The sequence below is a fragment of the Rhinolophus sinicus genome, chromosome 3 (assembly GCF_057876585.1).
Source record: "Rhinolophus sinicus isolate RSI-liver-muscle chromosome 3, RSI-T2T, whole genome shotgun sequence".
NCBI classification, from domain to species: Eukaryota; Metazoa; Chordata; class Mammalia; order Chiroptera; family Rhinolophidae; genus Rhinolophus; species Rhinolophus sinicus.
Genome location: NC_142503.1, coordinates 155,463,488 through 155,485,465, shown reverse-complemented (window position 1 = coordinate 155,485,465; position 21,978 = coordinate 155,463,488). Strand labels below are relative to the sequence as shown.

The 21,978-nt window shown below is 40.5% G+C and overlaps 1 protein-coding gene and 1 long non-coding RNA gene across 19 annotated transcripts in view; one reads left to right on the top strand and one right to left on the bottom strand.

The window, feature by feature from the left end:
* Positions 1-12,358: 12,358 nt before the first annotated feature.
* The window catches only part of HERC1 (HECT and RLD domain containing E3 ubiquitin protein ligase family member 1), a 171,354-nt gene continuing 161,734 nt past the window's right edge, over positions 12,359-21,978 (top strand). For 11 of the 18 annotated variants that reach the window (XM_088797280.1, XM_088797278.1, XM_088797275.1 and 8 more), the window contains exon 1: positions 12,359-12,517. The gene's annotated coding sequence lies outside the window, so the exon portion shown is untranslated. Of the gene's footprint in view, positions 12,551-21,978 lie in introns of all 18 variants that reach the window. The other 7 variants (XM_088797284.1, XM_088797283.1, XM_088797285.1 and 4 more) reach the window with 3 other exon arrangements.
* On the bottom strand, positions 16,256-16,549 carry LOC148758676 (uncharacterized). Its single transcript, XR_016020569.1, has 2 exons — positions 16,459-16,549; positions 16,256-16,318 (listed from the first exon to the last, which is right to left on the bottom strand). It is a non-coding gene; the product is annotated as an uncharacterized LOC148758676 (long non-coding RNA).

The window sequence follows — 21,978 nt, the reverse complement described above, 5'->3', positions numbered from 1 at the left end:
TCCATGGGGCTCTCTTTATGTGGTGAGAAAATGGCCAACAGTATGGTGAGGCTTCTGTGGTTCTTATAGGTCTTTATCCTAGAGGAAGACAAAGTATCCACATACTACATATTGTACTGAGACTCTGATTGGCCTTCCATGGGTCACATGTCTATCCTTTGGACAAACCAGTGTGCGTAGGGGATAGAGGTATCCTGATTGTCCGGGCCTGTGTCACATGCCCACTCCTGCAGGCAAGGATTGGGAGGAAGGGTGTGATTGCCATACAACCAGGGGGAAAGGTGGTTCCTTTCGTGGATAAGAGGTGTAGGGCACGCAAAAACAGGAGCCATTCTCTGCCCATATTTTATATCATGAGAAATTTGTATATCATTCCATGATCTTCATAATTATCATTTTAATGGAGTTACGATTGCAGCATACCATAGCTTGCCTAATGCTTGCTAAATATTGTCTGCTACTTGGATTGCTATAAAAATTCTTCACTTATAACTAATGCTATAATGAACATTTTTGTGCATATAGTTTTTCCTATAGTTTAGATCATTTCTGTAAAACAGATTCCCAGAAGAGGGGTTGCTGGGTTAATGGTGAGAACAATTCATTTTGGCAAATTGTTTTCCAGAAGGGCTGAGCAAACATGCAGGGTGTGGCCCACTGCTGAAGCTGAGAGGTAAAGTTGTGCTCACTCTCGGGCCTTGCAAACTGAGGTGGGTTGAAAAGATACCACAAACTCGGGTGAGCTGAGGCCATGACCAAAGCCACAAACAGGAAATATGCTAAGCTTGCTTAAAATGGAGATAAAATGCAAGCTCACTGTAGTTAGGGAAATGCATATTAGAACATCAAGATACCATCTTTCATCCATCAGACTGGTAAAACTTGAAAACGCTGATAACATGCAGTGCTTGTAAGCCTGGGGGAAGAGGCGCTCTTATAATCAGCTATAGAAATGGGAATTATTACAACCTCTTGAGAAAGTAATCTGGCCATACGAATTAAAATTGATCTGAGAACACCTCCATTGCATCACATAATTGCTGTTGCTTTTGTGGTGAGGTATTTAAGATCTGCTCTCTTAGCAACTCTCAAGTATACAATACAGTATTGTTAACTATAGTCTCCATACTATACATTAGATCCCTAGAACTTATTCATCTTCTAACTGGAAGTTGGTACTCTTTGACCAAAATTTCTCCTCTGTTAACCACCATCCTACTCTCTGTTTTTATAACTTAGGCTTTTTTTAGATTCAACATATAAGCGATATCATACACTATTTGTCTTTCTCTGTCTGACTTATTTCATTTAGCATAATGCTCAAGGTCCATCCATGTTGTGAATAGTAGGATTTCCTTCTTTCTCATGGCTGAATAATATTGTAATATATGTATATCAAATCAACGCATTGTACACCTTAAATTTACACAATATTATATGTCAAATACATCTCAATAAAGCTGGAAAAAATTGATCTGAGAATCCCATTTTTGTGAATCTATCCTCCAGAAAGAAGGTACCAGGTCGGTTTCCTATTGGTGTCAGTTTCTCTTTCTCTCCAGGTTATAGCGCCCAGCATGAGCTAGATCCATCATGTGTCTTTGGCTTTATCGTTAGGAGATGTCATATCCATCTTTGTCTTAACTAAGCATGTGATATGGACTGTGGCAGAGGCAACTATCTCCAATAGCTATTTCCCCCGTCTTCCTTTTAGTGATAGATTTCACAGAGCCTATGACCACCCTGTTAGAGACCACATAACCCAGCCTCCCTTACAGTTAGGTATGGCCATGTGAATAAGTTCTGGCCAATTGGAGATGAGTGGAAGGGATGTCTGCAAACTCCAGAGACGGAACAATCAGATTTCTTAATCTGGAAACTCTGGCCTTTGAGAGATACCAATGAATGTCTGCTGTTCCCTTGAACTGAGAAGAGATAAAATTGGGAGCCACAGATGGCTGCTTTCTGCCATGGCAAAGGAGAAACAACAGGTGGTTTGCAAAGAAAGGAGAATGGAGCAGATGCAAAACAAGAGGCAGGATGAGGCCTGAGGGTGCTCAGGGCAGCACATCCCGGTTCTGGCTCCTATTCTTCATGATTGGAGGGCCACGCTACTCCTGTCCTTGTGTCCTTGTAATAGGGTCCTCATTTTCCTTCAGCTAATTTGAATGATTTTTCTGTTATTTGCAAGAAAAGGGGACTTCATGAAGATAGAGTCTTCAGGATAACTCTGTTTTGCATGTGATAGTCAGTACGGCAGGAAAACTTATAGAGATGTTGTATTTTGCTTTTGCTCTTGTGGAAGAATTAGAAAGAATAACAGGCATTTGTTTATGTTTTGGATTTCCCTTCCCTGTTCTGAGAAGGTTGACAGGCCTTTTGTTTCCTGCCTTAGAGAAAGTTTGAACTACAGGCAGAGGCAACTTTTTGCTGAGAGAAAAATTACCTAAGGCAGTCTGCTGTCCTAGGTTTGGTTTCCAAAAGATTGAGTTCCTTGGGGGGATTATTCTGGAGGAAGGAAGAGAGGTTAAGTGTTCTAGGGTGCGGTAGGTGGAAGCAGAGAGAGTGAAGGGAGAGTCCTTGAGATAGAAGTCGGTTAAGTCTGTGGATTCTGTGACTTTGGGAAACCTGTACCCTAACCCAGCTAGTCCCACGAAATTTCCAGGACCCCTGAAAAGAATGGAAGCCTGGTACATCCAGAGAGACGAAATCGTGGCTTTCCATGCCTGACTGTCACTTAATAACAGTAAAACTTTATGTATTAAAACAGGGAAGTTTGACAGATTTGGCCCACAGGCCATAGTTTGCTAACCTTTGAATTAGAATATCATTTTTAACAACCCTCAATAAATTATTAGATATGGGCATTAGGCATCATAAAAATGGAGACCCCCCAGGCATTGTGTGCCTCCTATAGTCTTGCTTGTAGTCTTGCCAAAGGGACCAAACCCGAGTCTAACCCAGTCTCTGGATGCAGCTACATATTTGTAGGAAATATAGGGAACAGAGAAAAATGCTGAACTGTACCAAGAGCATGTAGTCAGCAAAATCTAAACTGGGAAGCTGTACAAGTAAAAAACATTCTTTAACAGATTGGGTGAAGTAAAGGGACAGAAGGGGAGATATGGGTTGAAAGAGATTTAGGGATATTTCCTCTTACAGAAGAATGGGCAAGACTAAACTCCAGTTTAGGGATACACATGGGGTGATTATTATAAAAATCAGCATCTGGGGAAGGTGATTAGGAGGGGCCCATGGATGGGGCTTCTGGAGTGGATGGCAAGGTTCTAGGTAGTTTTCTCATAAACATCTGTGCTGCAAGCATGTTTGCCAAAAGTATTTTTGCCAGGAACATGTTCGTCGAATAACTAACTAATTGGCCATCAGTCAATTTTGCCATAAATGACGAAAGAACAAAAATTAAGAGGGACATTAAAAAGGTCACAAAGACATATGAAAAAAGTAAACAAAATTATAAAAAATGAAAATACATTGTCTTCAAAGTCTTTTGTTCATAATAGTAGACATTTTTTTATTGCTTGTTGATTTGTCTCACTTGGCAGTTATTTTCTTTTTCACTAAAATTTCTTCCTTCATTAAGAGTGATTATCAGTTTCCAACTAAAGAATCAATAATTAATGCTCTCAAAGGCCGTTGTGAATTAGTAGCCGTCTCTTCCATATTGGCCATAGCTCGGTAAACTTTTGGTTTTGACGGATGGGAAGGATGACTGCTCACGGAAGGATTTGCAAAGTGATGCTATCATTTTCTAGTCCAGCATGCAATCTGGCTTAAATGTAGTTATGATCCAGTATTTCAAGACCACCCATCTGCTTATTGTATAGACCATTATGAGGGCTAAGATTTATATGAAAATGGGAGTACTGGGAGAACTTCTTTGTCAATGGAGAAATGAAACCACACTGAAAAAATACATTAAGTCTGCCAAAAAGTAAACCAAGCTGTCAAACAGCTATTTTTATCTTTATGACAAAATTGCCTTATGGCCAATGAGTTTACAAGGCGAGAATGCTTGCCCCAACATGCTTACAGCAAAGATGTGTATGGGGCATCGATGCGAGATGGCAAGTTTCTATTTCTTCCTCTGGTGTTGGTGACAAGAATGTTCACCTTAGATTGAGCTACGTATTTGTTTCAGGTGTTTTTCTCATATTTGTGTTTTATTTTGTATTTAAAAAAATAAAAAAGAGTTCTAAGGACAACATAAGCCTGGAGCCACTAGGTGCCATGATGCCTTCTATATGCAGAGATCTGCTTTGGGAATGAAACCGTCCCCGAGGAACGCAGGGCCTACACGTGGCACGTGAGGCAGAGTCCACGAGGATCTTGTTTGATTATCTGCATCCCGCCATTTCTGAAACTTGATTTACCCATGGACTCTTCAGTTATATGAACCAATAAAGTCCCTTTTAATTTACACTGCTTTGGTTTTTAATCAAAAGAGTCCATCTACATATCTGTAGATTCTCGAAAGGCTGGTGAATATTTCTCAAGAAACTGGTTTTGTTGGATTTGTGGTGATTGCTTCTTCAGTAACTCACATTCACTGCCACACACAGGCAAACCTGTTCTTTCTCATTCTCCCTATGCTCTTGAAAGCTTTAGTCCATATTTTATAGCCGTGGGGTCCATTCTTATTCACTGAGGCATGGTTCATTTTGTTCTGACCTTGTCTGTACTTTGGCAGAGCTCACTGAGGGAGGGGATGGGAAAGAATGTTCTGCCAAAGGCAGATAACAATCTTGTCACCTGGGAACAGTTGGGTTGGGTTAGTCTGAGGCATTGTGGAAGCAAGGGGCAGTCATGTGTTTCAGGTATCATTCATTCATTCATTCATTATATACTTATTGATTTCCAGACACAGATCATGACAAACTCAGGCTCAGCTCTCAGGAAACTCACAGTTGGGGTTGCAGGAATGGGGTGGAGAGCTATGTAGCAACCTGGGCAACTCTCAAAAGCCTGTTTGTCTCTGTTCTGATCCATAACCCTCTTCCAGGTTCTGAAATTTCCATCACTTGAGTTATTTTTTAAATATTGTTGCAATACTCCCAGGAAATCTAATTTAGAATGCAAAATGTGTTTAAAAATGTGTTATCTGAAGGGATGAGCACGCTTTAGGACGTCGTATCACTATGGTGAAGACTAAGAGAGGACAGATATGAGAAGTCTTTGGGAAGAGTCTGCAGCCCTGAGCAGCCAGGAGGTATTGTCTAAGGGGAGGGAGGAGGCTGACCATGAAAGAAAGGGCAGAAGAAAGAGAAGCTGGGAAGTGACTATTATTTCAACAGTTTCCTAAGGTTTCGGTAGCACTCATGCCTTAAATATCTTTCCCTAGTAAGGGAGTGGGACTTATTTTGTATTCAAAGCTTTGAAGTCAGACAGACCTCTGTTTGAATACCAGCCTTGTGACTTTCTAGCTGGTGATCTCCACCAAGTCTCTTCTTAACTCTCAGCCTGAGAGTCCTTTTCAGTATAGTGCACAGAAAATATTCACCTTATTAGATGGAGGGGGGAGTAAAAGATATTAATATACATAAAGAGCACAGCACAGAACTCAAGCGCATTGGTTTTCCTCAGTGAATGTTAGTTCCTGTCTTTGGTTGAGTAATACCTGTCGTTTGACAGCATTAGGTCAGAGACTAAAAACTTCAAATGGCTCTTTAGATCAGCTTTACAGGGGGAACTTTTTAGGAATGTTCTGTCCTTTTAAAGAGAAATAAGGAAATACCTAGCCCAATCTCATTCAATTGACATTCCACAGTCACATTTCTCAATATCCTACTTCATTTTGTAGTATTTCTCTTCCTGGCCTATTTTGGCCCCTATTAAGTCAGATTCTAACTAACCACCTCTATGTCAGAAACAAGGAGTCATAGAGTTCTTCCCTTCCATTTGTTTGTGTTTTCTCAAAGTAGCTTCTGGTATCTGAAGCAATCAGGAAATGAGGGGAGTTTCCTTTTCTGGGCAACAGATAATTAAAAATAATGATGTATTGAGTGCTGGTTGTGTGCCAAGCAAAAGGGCTCTGCCGCTTACGTGGTTTCTTTAATCTTTATAGTGACCCTATGAGTGGGGATTACCTTCTCAGCTTTAGAGCCCTATAGGGATTTTTGAGGACTACGTGAAATAATGTTTGAAAAGTGCTGAGAACATCTAGTTTAATAGATATCAGCTGTCATTATTATTATTATTTTTCAGTGAGGAAATTGAGACAGTTTGGTTAAGATGCCTCTCTAAAGTCACCCAGTTAGAAGGCTAAAGAAAGATCCCAGGTCTTGGTATTAAACAAGTGAGAGATCCACTGTTTTACAATATCTTGATTGAAATGATAACAAATCAGTGTGAACAATGGCAAACTTTTCAGCTCCATTTCAGCCTGATTGTTCAGTGAATGTTCCCTGTAAGTTTGGGCCACCTCCCCCTTCCCCTGCCCCTTGGCTGAGATGCTCCTTGTACAGCTGCCAACTGCAGTCCTTGCGACTCCCACAGCACGGCCTCCCAAGGATGACTGATTTTGCAGACCCATCTCCCACTTTTTCTTATACTGTTAGCAAGTGCTATGGGGCACATCTGTGGTGTGCCCTGCCCTTCCCCTAGGCCCCCTGGGATTGCTCTAGGGGTGGGCATTAATCCAAGCCTGGCCAATCAGCACTTTTAACCCCCAGGAATTTTCAAACTTGAATTAAGATGCTAGTCCCTTTCTAGTGGTGGAAATAGTAAGACGTAAAGCTTGGGAGTATCATATTTCCTGACATATGAAGAAAACCATTCTTGAGAGAAACTGAAGCCAGTGCAGCAAGGGAAGCAAAGAAGCAAGAGAGTTTGGTGGTGCTAAAGTTTCTGGTTCCAGAAGTTCTTGAAGCCCCAGTTCATCTTGCTTCCTACCCTCCCCATTCCCATCCCGCCCAGTTTGATAGTTCAAACTTCTTTTGGCTTTCTTGGGCTAATTCTTCTCCTTTACTTTTGCCCAAGCAAGTTTAGGTTGGATGTCTATCACTAGTAACCAAGAGTCCTGGACAATGTAAGTACCACATAGCCACACCTAAATTGGACTGCCTGATCCTGAGCACACTTTCGCTTATGCTGTTCTTTGTTCCTAAAATGTTCCCTATTCCCCGACATGTCCAAAACTCACCACTCAATCTTAGAGACCCATTTCTCATTAACCATCCCTGATCCAACCTGCTAGAATTTAACTACCCCTCTTCTAAGCTCCCCAATGCTTTAAAAGGGTGAAAGTTCTCTTATTGTACTCAGAACTTTCTAAACTTGTGCTATACTTCTTTATACATACACCCTCCCTACTAATTTCTTTTTAGAACAAACATTTGCCTGGTTCCCACTGTGCTATTAGTGCCTGGCATGGATAGCACTATATAATGTTATTTCCCTTCTTCCCCTTCCCCTCATGGTAGGCACACTTTTTTCCTGTTGCTTCATTTTCTTTCCCCGACATCAACATGCCATTCCCTGCTGATGAGTGAGAAAATATTCATCTGGTCTGCCCCAGGCAATTGTGTTTTGATGAAACAACACTAACAAACTGTTGTGAAAAAAATTTATCTAAAAATGGTTATTTCATTGCAGGCTTAAGTAACTAGGGAGGGAAGTTGTTAATACTGTTTAGAAGGTGAATTGTCCTGGTGTGTGTGATATTTCATTTAGAACATGGATTTCAAGTGGGAACTCGAAAAGGTTTGTATTCAGCAAGAAGGGACTTCATTTCCAAAAGAACTACCTGCCAATCTTGTATTCCCATTTTTAGTATCCCTGCTTCCCTTCAAACATTTGGCAGATCAATTATACGTTAGCAAGAAAAGAGGCAAAACGTGTGTTCTCATATATAGATACACTTAACAAAAATTCTAGGGATCTTTTGTGGCTTGGGGGTTGGTGTTTTGCGACTACATTATTATCAGAATACATAACCTTTTATATTTAGCTCTCAGCTCCCCTCTCAAATTTTACCACCTGGATGAAATTCTCTCTGTCCAGCAATCTCTTCTGTTTTCTGAGTTCTGGGAATATTTATTTTTCTGCACCTTCTTTTAGCTTGTATCATACTGCTTTTTATCAATGATTTTTTTTTTCTTTTTCATAAGTCTCTCTTTTTCAGGATAATGTTAATTGATCCTTGGGTTTGGTCAATTTCAAATTTTACCTGTATACAGACAAGACTGTAATGGTTACACTCTTTTTAAAGATGGTGTGTTCCAGAGGACCTATTAAAATACCCATCATACATCATACATCTATAAATATCAAGTTACAATAAACATCTTGCCCTTCCTTTGTATCTTCTCTGGAAAAGCAATAGGGTAAACAAGTTTCAGAAGTTGGGCACATAACTTTACAATTTTGCTCATTCAACCAAGGAAAAATGTAGGGGGATAGAATCTACATTGTTAGTTATTTAGCTATCTTTTCATGGATCTTTAACTCCAATTGTAATTTTAAGGACCCTAGAGGGCATGGGCCTACTTTGTACAGCTGATAGTTCTAGCATGATGTTTTATAGATAGTAGGCACCAATAAATGTGAGAAATGATTGAATGATATATACACTCTCTTGGAGTTTCTTTGTGGAAAACATGATTAAGAATAAAGTGCTAATAGCTATTTCAAAGTGTTTTTGTAAAAAAATGGAGTATAAATAAACACATAAATAAAAATAAAGCATTGTCACCACATTTTGGAAATGCCTCTTGGCCTCTGATCTGCAATAGTCCCTGGATCAGTAAGACTGGCTGAAGAGAACTATTGGGGACCAGTTTGTGAGATGGAATGTTCTCTGTTTCTGCTGTTCAAACACAAACTGTAAGAACAAAATGTTTGTAATTAAGATACCACTGATTTTTCCCTCCATTAATTCCATCTTTCTTCAAAGCTAATGGGTGTATATAATGACTCCACATCAAAGACTCTTTTCTAATAGTTCAGGAGATGTGAGTTTTATTAGAACAGCAGAATTCACAATTCACAACAGAGAAATTTGTTGAAGTTATTTTGGAGTTGATTTATGAATCACTCTTAATGAAATGGGCTGGATTCTCATTATGTGTGTTCTTCTTCTAAACCTCCTTCAAGAAGTGTTTCAGTTCTTTGTTCTTCCTCACTGAGCTGCAGCCTTACCCCCACACCCTCATCACTTGCACTCTCTCTTGGTATTGTAATTATTTATTTTTTTCCCTATCTCCTCCCATTAGACCATAAGCTCCTTGAGGGCAGGTGTTAAAACTTGCTCAATTTAGTATATATTCAGTCCCTTGCAAAAGTGCCTGGTTTACAAAGGATGGATGATAATGTCTTACATTTATACAGTGGCATTAGACTTATGAAGTGCTTTCCTATGTTATTTGACTCCCCTGATACTCGAGGCAGGCAGGAAACCCATGATCACCCCTATTTACAGATGTGAGAAGAGGTTCAGAAAGGCTGTATAACCTGAGGGCGAATAGGCTGCCATTTCAGGGGACGCCAAGACTCATGACTGTGGATTCCTGCTCTGGAGCCTTTTTCTGAACATAGGAGCTATTTGTTTCCTAAGCCAAGTGCCAAAGGCAAAAAAACTTATTCCCTGAATCCTTTCAACCTTCTCCTCTGCTCTGCCTTTACTCCTCTGTTGGATCCTTTCACTTCTGACTTAGCCCTACTTTTTATTTAGGAGCCACACATTTCCTATATGCAGATGAAAGATGAAAAACTATATATTCTTCTGTTGATTCTACAGTTCCTTGGCCCGGGATCTCCTGGTTGAGGTGTGGGATTTGTGGAATATGTGGCTGAGATAAGGGTGAGGAGTATGTGTGGGGAAAGATGGAGCTGACTGCTGTGGCCAGACTGTGCTGCTCAGAGGACTATCAGGGCCTGTGATGCTGAGGCCCTGGCCTTGAGTTTCCTCTCTCTCCTCCTTTCATCTCCAACATTTTTCTCTAGGGGAAATCTAAATAAAATGAACGGGTAAAGTTGGGAAAATGATGGAGACGATAAGCCTCCAGCCCATGTAGATTTAAGTATTAAAGAGTGTTTAGGGAAGGAGTGGTGTGGCAAAGGTGAGGGTGGAAATTAGTGAGGGCTTACTTGCTGACATTAACTGTATGTGACACTTGTATGAAATTGGACTTAATTGGATTCAATTCTCCTTTCCAAACAGCCCTGAGGGTGGAAGCTAAGGAGAGGGCAAAGGAGGGAATCTCTCATTTGGCCTTTAAAATAAGCAGAGTCCTTTTCTTGAAAGAGAAAAGGCAAAGGCAGTACAGGTTTACAAATCAAAGAAAAATGGAATGTCATGGGATGCTTGTGAGTGCCACAGATACCTACATCATTAGCATGTTAAAATGAGAATGACAAGGGAGCTTGTTGGCCTTGTCCCAGCTTCACACATAATACCCAGGTCATAAAGTACTGGCAATAATGACACCTCTCCATGTAGGAGGTCTGACAATTAGGTTCGCAAACTCATCCTAGAAAAAGCGCTACATACCTCATTGCTGAATATCATCACTAAGGTCACCTTTGAAAGCTATGCACCGAAGGGTGGAGCCTAGTCCACCCTTCAAAGCAATTTTGGAACTCTTTTCCTGGAATGGCCATCAGAGCTGTCGCCATACTACCCTTGATGTCCTGAATGTCATCAAAATGTCTTCCTTTCAACGTTTCCTTTATCTTCGGGTAAAGAAAGAAGTCATTGGGGGCCAGATCAGATGAGTACGGAGGGTGTTCCAATACAGTTATTTGTTTACAGGCTAAAAACTCCCTCACAGACAGTGCCATGTGAGCTGGTGCATTGTCTCAATGCAAGAGCCATGAGTTGTTGGCCAAAAGTTCAGGTCATCTAATTCTTTCACGCAGTCTTTTCAGCACTTCCAAATAGTAAACTTGCTTAACTGTTTGTCCAGTTGGTACAAATTCATAATGAATAATCCCTCTGATATCAAAAAAGGTTAGCAACATCGTGAACTTGTCAGACCTTCTATGCCCATTCCCTCACATCTGATTTATCAGAAAGATACATATTTTATACACAGAAACTTAAAAGTTACACACATAATAAGGCCTACCATTTAATGAGTAATTAATGTCAGAAGTTTTACATTTATTTTACTCCTCACAGGAACCCCATGATGATAAGAACTAACATTATTAAGTGGACAGATAAGGAACAGAGGTTCAGAGAGGTCAAGCAACTTGCTCAAGGTTATACACCTGGTAAACAGGATTCCAGAATTTTCCCCTATGTCTGACAGTGAAACAAGTTATTTGACAGTGAGTTGAATAATTCTTGGGCTAAATCACCTCACATATGTCCAATTTAACCTCTTCTGCCTCTACCATAATTTTTTTACATGAATGACACATACATGGCTTGTATGTTGTGTATTCCTCTCATGTCCCCAATTAGATGGCGAACTTCTTGAGGGCGGAGACGGGCTCTATGTTCTTAGTTGCACGTAACTGGTGCTCAGTAGAATGTTTCAAGGAAGGACACTGGGAAGATGGGTACAAATGAGAAATGCAGGCGCCTAGGAGTAAGAACAGGTACTGAAGGAAGATGGGGACAGGAGTATTTATTCAACAATTTAATGAGTACCTGGACTGGTGTTAGGTGCTGGGGATACAGTGATGACCAAGCCAGTTAGGGTCCCTCATGGGTCATCATTGTAGACATCGGGATTATGATCAAGGATGTAAGTCACCCAAAGGACAATTTACCTCCGTATTCCTCAGCACTAAAGAAAACCGAGGAGCCACAAGCACCAGCATCTGCAGGATTCTGGCAGTCCTGCAGCGCAAAGATGTGAATATGAGATATTAGTAGGTCAAGTGAACCGCTTTCACGCGATTGAACTTGACCCGTCATAGGTCTACCGCCAGGTGTTCACCAGAGATGTAGAGCGCAAGGTGCGCGTCGGAGATAAAGGGGTGTGGCCGACCCGGTCGGGCCGTCAGCTTTTAAACGCGTTGCTACGCCCAGCAGCAGCAGCACGCGGGGCGGTCGGGGTGTTCCCCGCCCACCACAAGGAAAACGGGGCGTGCTGGCTGGCCCCCTACTCCTCACCATCCTTTGTGAAAGGCCCCCGATTGTGCCTTACAGGCGGAGTTCGGTCCCCGCAGGGTCCGGACTCCGCGAGGGCTGAAAGGTGAGGGCTGCGCGGTAGTAGGGTGCCCAAAGAACCTAGCTTTGCCTCTCGCATTAAATCCTCTTCCCTCGCCCTTTCCTCCCGCAACCTACTCCCGGCGCTCCTCCCCCAGCTCCTCTCGCCTCCCGCGCTGGGCCTGGTGGGTGGGGCGAGGATTCCGGACTGCGCGAGAGTTCCGCCCAAATCCCGCGAGACTCGCTTGCCGCCGCTGCCGCCGCCTCTTACGTCTTTCCCTTTGACAAGTCGCCGCTGCTGCAGTAAAAATAAAGGACGCGGCAGCCGCAGCTGCTGCCGAGCGGGGCTCGGGTCGCAGGAGCCGCACCCAACTCCCGCCAGTTCCGGAGCCGCGTACGGTAACGTCTCCTCTTCTGCTTTCCTGGCCGCCTGTGCGTGCGCCCCGCCGGCCGGACAAAGCCAACTGGGGCCGTTCCGGGGCTGCCGGGGTCCCGGGTGGGGGGCCGGCGAAGGCCTGATGGAGCCCTCCCGGTGTTGTGGGGCCCCCTGACCCCAGGGGCCTCCCGCCGCCCGGCCGCATACAGAGCCACGTTAGAAGCCTAGCCGCCGGCCCGAGAGGGCGGAGGGACCCGCCCCTCCGGCGCTTGCTGTACCTGACCCTCAGCCCTCGGAGGTCGCATCTCTGATCACGTCCCCCACCCCTTTATCCGCTAACGAGCGCCCCTCCCCCGGCCGATGCTGGGGCCTGGGGGCGGCGGCCCGACTCGGGATCTGAGAACTGCAACCCTCGTGTCTCCCGTCGCTGGCCACCTATCGAGGGCTGGAGGTTGTCTTTCTCTAGGGCTGTCTTTCTCCTTTTCTCTGCATTTGGGTGGTGGCAACTCATCCCCTGGTAAACCATTTTACAAATCTCCCGCTTCGATAAAATAATTTATAGCCTCTGCTACCATGAGGGGAGACGAGATGCATTGTTTAGTCTTTGGGGTGAGATGAGGATGATAATGACAGGAGCTGTCCCAGAGAACATGGTGAAACCATTTCTGTGATGGGCGACAGGTTCATGGGAGACACGAAGACAGGACCTCGTACCACCTCTCCCAGGAGGTTATGTAAAAGACATGCCTTCCATCCTAGAGAGCTGTGAAACTCAGGGGCAGAATTTGTCTTAATTTAAAAATAATGTCTGTAATACTGAAGAAAATACGGATAATTGGAATAATAGGAATACCAAATCTGAACAAACTAAGCCATCCTTGTAATTCCATTTCCAGAGATAGCATTTAATGGTTAACATTTTGGTGTATTTCCTACTAGACACTTAATTTTTTCAAATAGTACTTGCCTCGTCTTTGATTGGGACTTCCCCATTCTATATATGTTCCAAAAATGATCTGTTTTGAGTCACTTCTTTGGCCTGCTTGGTTAAAACTGGTTATTTGTTCATTATCACTGGCTGTACTCTGTCATCACTATATCTCTTTCCTTGGGCCCTCTTCCAAAATGATTGTTAGCTAAATGGTTTTAAAAATCAAACGTTAAAAATTTATCTACTTGGATCTGGTACGTATATGTTTTTACAATTCTGCCTTGGGTGGATGCTGAAAAGGAGCAGTGTTTTTGGAAAGCAAATAAGCTATGATTATCCATAGTGAGAAGAAACCTGTTTACCTCAAGGTTTTATAAAATTGATTTCCATTGGTTATTTTTAGCCCCAAATCGTTATGTGACATTATTTGTTTCATAGTGCTTTTGTGATTGGAATGGGATGGATATGTTCCTTTGATTATATAGGTTTCTATAGTGTGTGTTTATACAAGCAAAATTGAGTGCCTTAGGTCAGAGCTGTCGCCGTACTACCTTAGGTGCCTATGTGCACATATCTGTGTGTATGTGTATCTTGGAAGTGAGTTAAAATGTATTGTTATGTGAGAAAAGAAAGCATTAGGTAGGGCAAAGAATAGTCTTGAAATATTTCCCCCAAATCATATGACAGGATTATATGGCAGAATGAGACATCTAGGGAGGTTGGAAATCTGGAGGCTTTTAAAAAGAGCATAGATTGTCATCTGTCTGGGGTTGTCATTGGAATGGATTAAATAGCCTATTAAGGCCTCTTGTAATTCTAAACTTTTATGAATTTTGCTTTCCCTAAGTTTCTTAAATTTCTAGTCATGCTATTTGCATGTGACACCCATTCATTTGCTGGTCATGTACTTATTTCACTCCCAATATAGGCATCTTGGTGGTGCATGGAGAAGAAAGGAAATGTAAACGTCTCCTGAAATCCTATTTGATTAAAGAAATTTCGAAGATTGTTGTTGATTGGCTGGATTGGTCAGTAGATGATGCACATAATAAATACCAATACAATTCGAAGTTCTCAAGCATTTTTCCTCCCCAAAGACTAAATTACTCCTTAATATTTGAAATTAAAAAAGAATTGGATACATTGAACAGCTGATGTTTTAAAATTCAGATTTTTGGAACTTAAAATAATGATGACTTTGTGGTTTGTGGTGTGGAGAGAGACATTTGTGCTAGGATGAAAGCAAATTGACTTGTGAAACAAAAGTTGAATTTTATAGTTGGACAACTATATAGTAATAACAATCTTGCCATGATCTATTGAAGAGAATTTTTTAATGTAAATAAAACTTGGGTTAAACAGACACATGAAATGTAGATTATCATGATGGTGAAAAAATAATTGGTCACATCATTTAAAAAGAAGTTTGCAAAGCCAATAAAGTCACAACAACTAGCAAATGTTTTTGACTAAAAAATTTACAAGGGAACGTAAAGCAGGTAATTTACTTTTTAGATGCCAGATCTGATTTTTATAATTTTAGTTTGTTCTGCTGTCACATACTGGGTCCTCTAAATTAATGGGAATATTAAATTCCTGATGAGATCCCTGAGCAAGGAAATATGTTTATATACTAACCTGCCCATGCATGTAAGTGATAGCGCATGCCTACGCACTTATTTCTATATTTGTCTTTTTCTATATATTAAAAACCATACGTTCATATTGCTATCTTCTATTCCAGTCCATCATCACAAGGTTCATTCCAACTTTTCCTCTATTCTTATTTGTAATTTTTTTTTCTGAAGTGAGAATCCTGGCTCTCATTATCTATAGTATATTAACTTATTTATTCACTTTTAGAGTGCACGTCAAGTAGTTATGATTGCTAACCCATACCCATATGAGAAACATATTTGCTAATTAGGATGCAGTATTTGTGTACAGGTTTTGTTTTTTTTGTTTGTTTTTTGTCTTTAGCCTTATAGTATCTGACTCAAAATACTGTTTTTCAAAATTACTTAGGTTAGTTATTTGCTTCCCTACTCCTTTTATTGTGCTTATGTTATTTATCTGTAATGCAATTAGGTTCTTTTCTTTCTTTTTAAAGTTCAATTTATTGGGGTGACAATGGTTAGTAAAATTACATAGGTTTCAAGTGTACAATTCTATAATATCACATTGTGGGCTCACCACCCAGAGTCAGTTCTCCTTCCATCCCCATATATTTGACCCCCTTTACCCTCTTCTACCACCCCTTCCCCCTTATCCTTTGGTAACCACTAAACTTTGTCTATTTATGAATTTCTGTTTCTTTGTCTGTTCCTTTGTTGCTTTCAGTTTTATATCCCACATATGAGTGAAGTCCTATAGTTCTTAACTTTTTCTGTCTGACTTATTTCGCTTAGCATAATAATCTCAAGATCCATCCATGTTATTGCAAATGGCAGTATTTCAATTAGGTTCTTTTCTTTTTTTTTTTTTTTTCTTTTCTTTTTTTTCATTTTGGACTCTTCCCAATCCTGGTTGACTTTTCTTTTCTTTCTTTCTTTCTTTTTTTTTTTTTAAATTTATTTATTTATTTTCCAAGTCAAGTTGTTGTGCTTTCAATCTTAGTTGTGGAGGGTTCTGTTCAGCTTCAAGTTGTTCTTTCAGTCTTAGTTGTGGAGGGCGCAGCTCAGCTCCAGTTGCCGTTGCTAGTTGCAGGGGGCACGGCCCACCATCCCTTGCGGGAGTCGAAACCGGCAACCTTGTTGTTGAGAGGACATACTCCAACCAACTGAGCCATCCGGGAGCTCAGTGGCAGCTCAGCTCAAGGTGCCGTGTTCAATTTTTAGTTGCAGGGGGCGCTGCCCACCATCCCTTGCGGGAGTCGAGGAATTGAACTGGCAACCTTGTGGTTGAGAGCCCGCACTCCAACCAACAACTGAGCCATCCGGGAGGCAGCTCAGCTCAAGGTGCCGTGTTCAATCTTAGTTGCAGGGGGCAGAGCCCCCCCATCCCTTGAGGGACTCGAGGAATTGAGCTGGCAACCTTGTGGTTGAGAGCCCACTGGCCCATGTGGGAATCGAACCGGCAGCCCTCGGAGCTAGGAACACGGAGCTCCAACCACCTGAGCCACCGGGCCGGCCCCTCGTTTCTTTCTTTTTCTCTGTATATAAAACATTAGCATGACTAAACATTATTATATAAAAAGATATACTTAGAGAATCTCTTCAGTTTTGGGTTTATCCTTCCATTATTTTTCACACAAATGAACAGATTGTGTATGTTTTCTTATATTTCTTTTTTCTTTATATAATTTTTTAAATTGAGATACAATTCATGTACCATAAAATTTACCCTTTTGAAGTATACAATATATGTAGTGGTTTTTAGTATATTCCAAGGTTGTACAACTATCACCACTATCTAATTCAAGAACATTTTGATCACTTCAAAAAGAAACCCCGTATCTATTAGCATAATTTCCCATTTCCTCTTCCCCAGCCCCTGGTAACCACTTATCTACTTTCTGTTTGTATGAATTTGTCTATTATGGACATTTCATGTAAATGGAATCATATAACGTGTGTACTTTTGTGCCTGGCTTTCTTCACTTAACATAATTTTTTCAAGGTTCATGTAGCATGTATCAGCGCTTCATTCATTTTTATGGCTGAGGGGTGTTCTATTGCATGAATAGACCACATTTTGTTCATTCATGTATCAATTTATCGACATTTAGTTTTCCATTTTTGACTGTTATGAATGTACTGCTATGTACATTCATGTACAAGTTTTTGTGTGGACATATGCCTTCAGTTTCCTTGTGTATATACCTAGGAGTGGAATTGCTGGGTCATATGGTAACTCGATGTTTAACTTTTTGAGAAACTGCCAAACTGTTTTCCTACTCCCTGTTTTTATATGAAGAGTGGCATGTTATAGATGCTCTTTTGAACTTTACTTTTTTCACTTAACGGTATGTCTTGTAAGTCACTCCAAATCAGTTTATTTATTTGAAGAGCTGTTCTTTTGATATTCTTCATTCTTTTTTTAACAGCTGTGCACTACTCCACTGTGTGGATGTATCCTAGTTTATTCAACCGTTCCTCAATGGATGAGCATTTAGGCTGTTTCCTATGTTTTATAATTATAAAAATTGATTCAATAAATGACCTGTGCATATGTGTTTTTGTATTGTATCTTCATGTACAAGTTTTCCTACAAGTGGGATTGCTGAGTCAGAAGTTAAGTACATATGTAGTTTTGTCAGGTATTAACAAGCTTTTCTACAGAAGTGGTGTACTAATTTGCATTCCCACCAGTAATGTGTGAGAGCACCAATTTTCCCCACAGCCTCACCAACAGAATGTGTTGCTGTTCTTTTTATTTTTACTTTATTTCATTTTATTTTGCTTGAGAGGAATGATTTTAAAAAATACTCTGTAGGTTATTTAGTGACCCAAGTGACCCAAGCCAGTTGTGGAAGGGCACTTAGTGCCTGCGGTTGGCAGGTTCTTATAGCTTGAAAATGAAATACACAGTCCACTAATATTGCAGTGATACATGTAGGTTATTATGTGCAGGTGAAATCGATTGGAATGCAATTTCTGGTCTGGTCCGGATTGTTCATTTGAAACCCTTGCATTTAATGGAAGTGCAGAATTGATTCATAATACCCGTGCTTTGAATACTTGTGGTGTTTAACAAAGGATAATTGAAATGGTAAGGAGAGTACTTTTTCCTTTAAAGTATGTCTGATATAGTAGCTATTTGCTCACATTGTATGCTAGTTATTTTGAATAGTACACAGGTATAGTAGGGTTTTTTCAGCAATGGCCATATCTGGAACCCTTTATATTTCCGTAAGAAAGAAGGCCAATCTTAAGGAAGATGAAATTGAGAGTTTAAAGTAGTGGATAATTAGGATAATCCTATCAGATTTTAGTGGTGCCAAGAAACTCAGATAACGTGAAAAACATCCCCATCTTACAAGGTAACAAGTTCTGCCCAGCATGTCTAGAAATTTAGATTCTTTCCCAGAAAGGGCACTGTTCAAGTGCATGGAACACATGAAAAAACAAAGATTCTAGCCCTGGAGGAGCTGATGTTCTTGTGGGTTTCTGATGAACTGATGCTCTCAGGAAAACATGCTGAGTGCTGCTTGTGAATGGAATCAATCAAGGTCTGCTGTAGTCTTCAAGGAACCTGTGGCGCTATAAAACCCCCAATAATACCTGATTTTACTGGTTACAGAGAGAAGGCCATGGAAAGTCACAGGATGGTAACTTAAGTTGTTCATCAATCTCCCTCTTTTTTTTTTTTTTTTAAAGGAGGGCGCAGCTCACTGTTGCCCATGCAGGGATCAAACTGGCAACCTGGTGTTATTAGCACCATGTTCTAACCAACTGAGCTAACCGGCTCTCATTGTGATTCCTAGTAAGTAGTAGTAGTAGTAGTAGCAGTAGTAGTAATGGAATAATAATAATAATAAAATAATAGTATAGTACAGTTTTTTTCTCAACTGGGGTTCCATGAGAGAACTAGACTGTAATGTTCTAGGATATTTGAACATTCGTTGTATGTAGAGAATTAACTTCTCTCCAATGCGTCTTGAATGGCAGTAGTTATGTACCATCCTTGGGAGAATTGAGAAAATATTCACTCCAGTATTCAAGTACTGTGGTTCTGATGACTAACCCCAGCTGAGAAAAGCCATGGTCATTGTAGTCAGTTAGATTTTCCCCCCCTAATTCTACCATGTATTAGCAGAATGGAGTTGGATGCGTCTTAATCTCTTAGCCTTAGTTTCCCGCTCTATAACATGAGAATAATAATTATAGTTGCTACCTCGTAGGGCTGGTGTGAGGATTAAACAAAAAAGTCTTTCCAGTCTACATTTATTCATTTCTATGGCTTTAAAAACTATATGCTGATCAACTCCCACATTTATATCTTCAGCCCAGACCCCTTCCCTGAGGTTCAGTGCCATAGTTCATCTGCCAATTCCACATCTCATTTGGCTGTCTAATAGGCATCTCAGCTTAAATTTGCACAATACAGAGGTGTGATTCCTATCCTCATATTTCCTATGAAACTACTCTTAGTAAATGGCAGGACCAGTCACTCAGGCCAAAAGCCTAGGTGTCATCTGTGAGTCTTCTCTTTTCGGTATGCCCTCTAATCAGCTCATCAGCAAATCCTCTTGGCTCCATTTCTTTAATATATTTCTAATCTGGTCACATATCATCATATCTACCTTATTACTCTGGCCTAAACCACCTGCTCCTCTGCTTAGATAGTTACAGTCGTCTCTCAACTGGTTTCCATACTTGCTCACTTGACCTCCTAAAGTCTCTTCTGCACTTCATGGCTGGCTAGGATGATCTTTTAAACTGTCAATCAGATAGGCTACTCCTCTGTATAGTGCTTTATACAGTTAACATAGCCAGATTCCTGGCCATGGCCTGTAAGTTCCTAGATGATGTAGTTAGTACCTATCTTCTCTGTTCACGCCACTTCTGCTACACTGAACTTCCCTGTATTTGATCATGCCAGGTGCATTCCCAGGGCTTAATGTTTGTTCTTGCTCTGCTTGGAGTGCTCTTGCCTTCGGTTTTCGCACTGCTTGCTCCCTCACATCCTTCAGGTGTCTGCTTAAAGAGGTGTTGTCAGAGTCTACCTCTTTAGAGAGATCTTCAGTGATGACACTACAGAAAATAATGGCCAAACCCCAGCCCCCTCGCTCTTGCTTTATTTTTTGCAGCACTTACTGACTTATTTGTTTACTTGTGTATTCTTTGTCTTCCTCACTAGAATGTAAACTCCATGTGAGTAGGAACCTTATATGTCTTGTTTATTTCAGTGCTAGAAAAGACCCTGGCACGACGTAAGTCAGGGATGCAGCTCTAGGAAGTTGTTTATGGAGTAAAATTGTCTCTAACTTAGATTAAGTGATTCTGCCTTTTAAAGGTTTTAGGCCAAAGGAAAACTATTAAGTCAGTTAAACAACACTGAATTTTCACATACGAACTGTTAAGTTTTAGAGTTTATAATGTTTTCAAGAGCATATAATTGTGCATAGGATGTGCTAAGTAATGTGTGAAAAATCAGCTCTTGTGCTTGTTGCAGAGGATGACTCTGGTTGTCCTCTCCTTATGGTGGTAGTGATGTGAGTGTAATAGGAATACTTCGTCTTGCTCTGGCAAGCTGTTTTTCCTCATTCTAGACTCTTGATTTAAAATCTATGGTGATTGTGATTTGGGAGGGATATATTGTTTTCCAAGCTTTTTAAAAAACTTAATAGTATTTGTAAGAGTCCTTTTAAATTTTGTCATGTTTTAAGACCTTTTCTGTTAGTCATTGTGCCATAAAACTGTTTGGTCATGGACAATTTTATGTGATAACTCAAGTAAGCAGCTTTGCTATCTGATTGTATTAGAAATACGGGATAACCTAATCTAGAACTAGGGAGATTATATTATCTATGTGTTAATATAATTTAAAAGCATGTGTGAGCCAGTATCTTTTATATAAGGTTATCTTTGACCTTACTGGAAACCAAGTATCCAGTCATATACCGTATAATGAAACTTTGTCAAAGTATGGCCATCGTTTCTGCTTGCTCAAAGTTGCTCCTTCTTCTGAAAGGAAGGTATTATGTAAAATGATGGAGAAATTTATGTAATTTCGTGAAGGTGGTGTGGTGGAGTAGACAGATGTACATATAAAGGAATAATACTGGGTAATACTGAGCATTTACTGTGCACAAGGCACTATTCTAAGCAGTTTCATCTGTTATTTACACTATGTTTAAATCTGGTTGAACTCTTATTTAAACTACGCTTAACCCGTTTATTTTGCAGGTAATGAAATTGAAGCACTGAGAGGTTAAGTAAGTTGCCCAAGATCACACAGCTAGTAAGTGGTGGAGCCTTGATTAGAATTCAGAAACAGAGGGGTGTTGGTGGAAACTGTGGGAGGCAGAGCAGGGAAATGGCCAGGCTCAGCTGGATGGTTTTGGCTGATCTGAAATCCCAGCCAAGTAATGTATGGACAGGATCATTCTACATACGAGTAGATATTAAGGAACTCATGCTGACAATTAGAATTTTAGGTGTGCCACAGGTTGCTTTGACTTCTTAAAGCATGTTCCTTGTTCTTTTCTACCAAAGAGGGGAAATAGATGTTAGAACATTAATTGGTATAATCATTGAACTTTGCTATAGAAAGGTGAATATTAGTGAATCTTTATACCCTGAAATATGAAGTTTTTCTTGGTAGACCTTAAAACCCAGTGACGTTAAGAAGCAAGTTTAGTCTGCCACCTGGCTAAAGTGCAAACAAGTTGTGAAATAATAATGATTTACATTTGTATATACAGAGGGTGCCAAAAAAATGTATACACATTTTAAGAAAGGAAAGAACTGTATTAAAATTGTAATACTCAATATATACCCATAACAAAAGATGAATACAAGTCATGTGTATACATTTTTTGGCACCCCTGGTAGATTTTTATTTTACAAAGTACATTGGTAAACATTTCTCAGTTGATCTTCATAACAC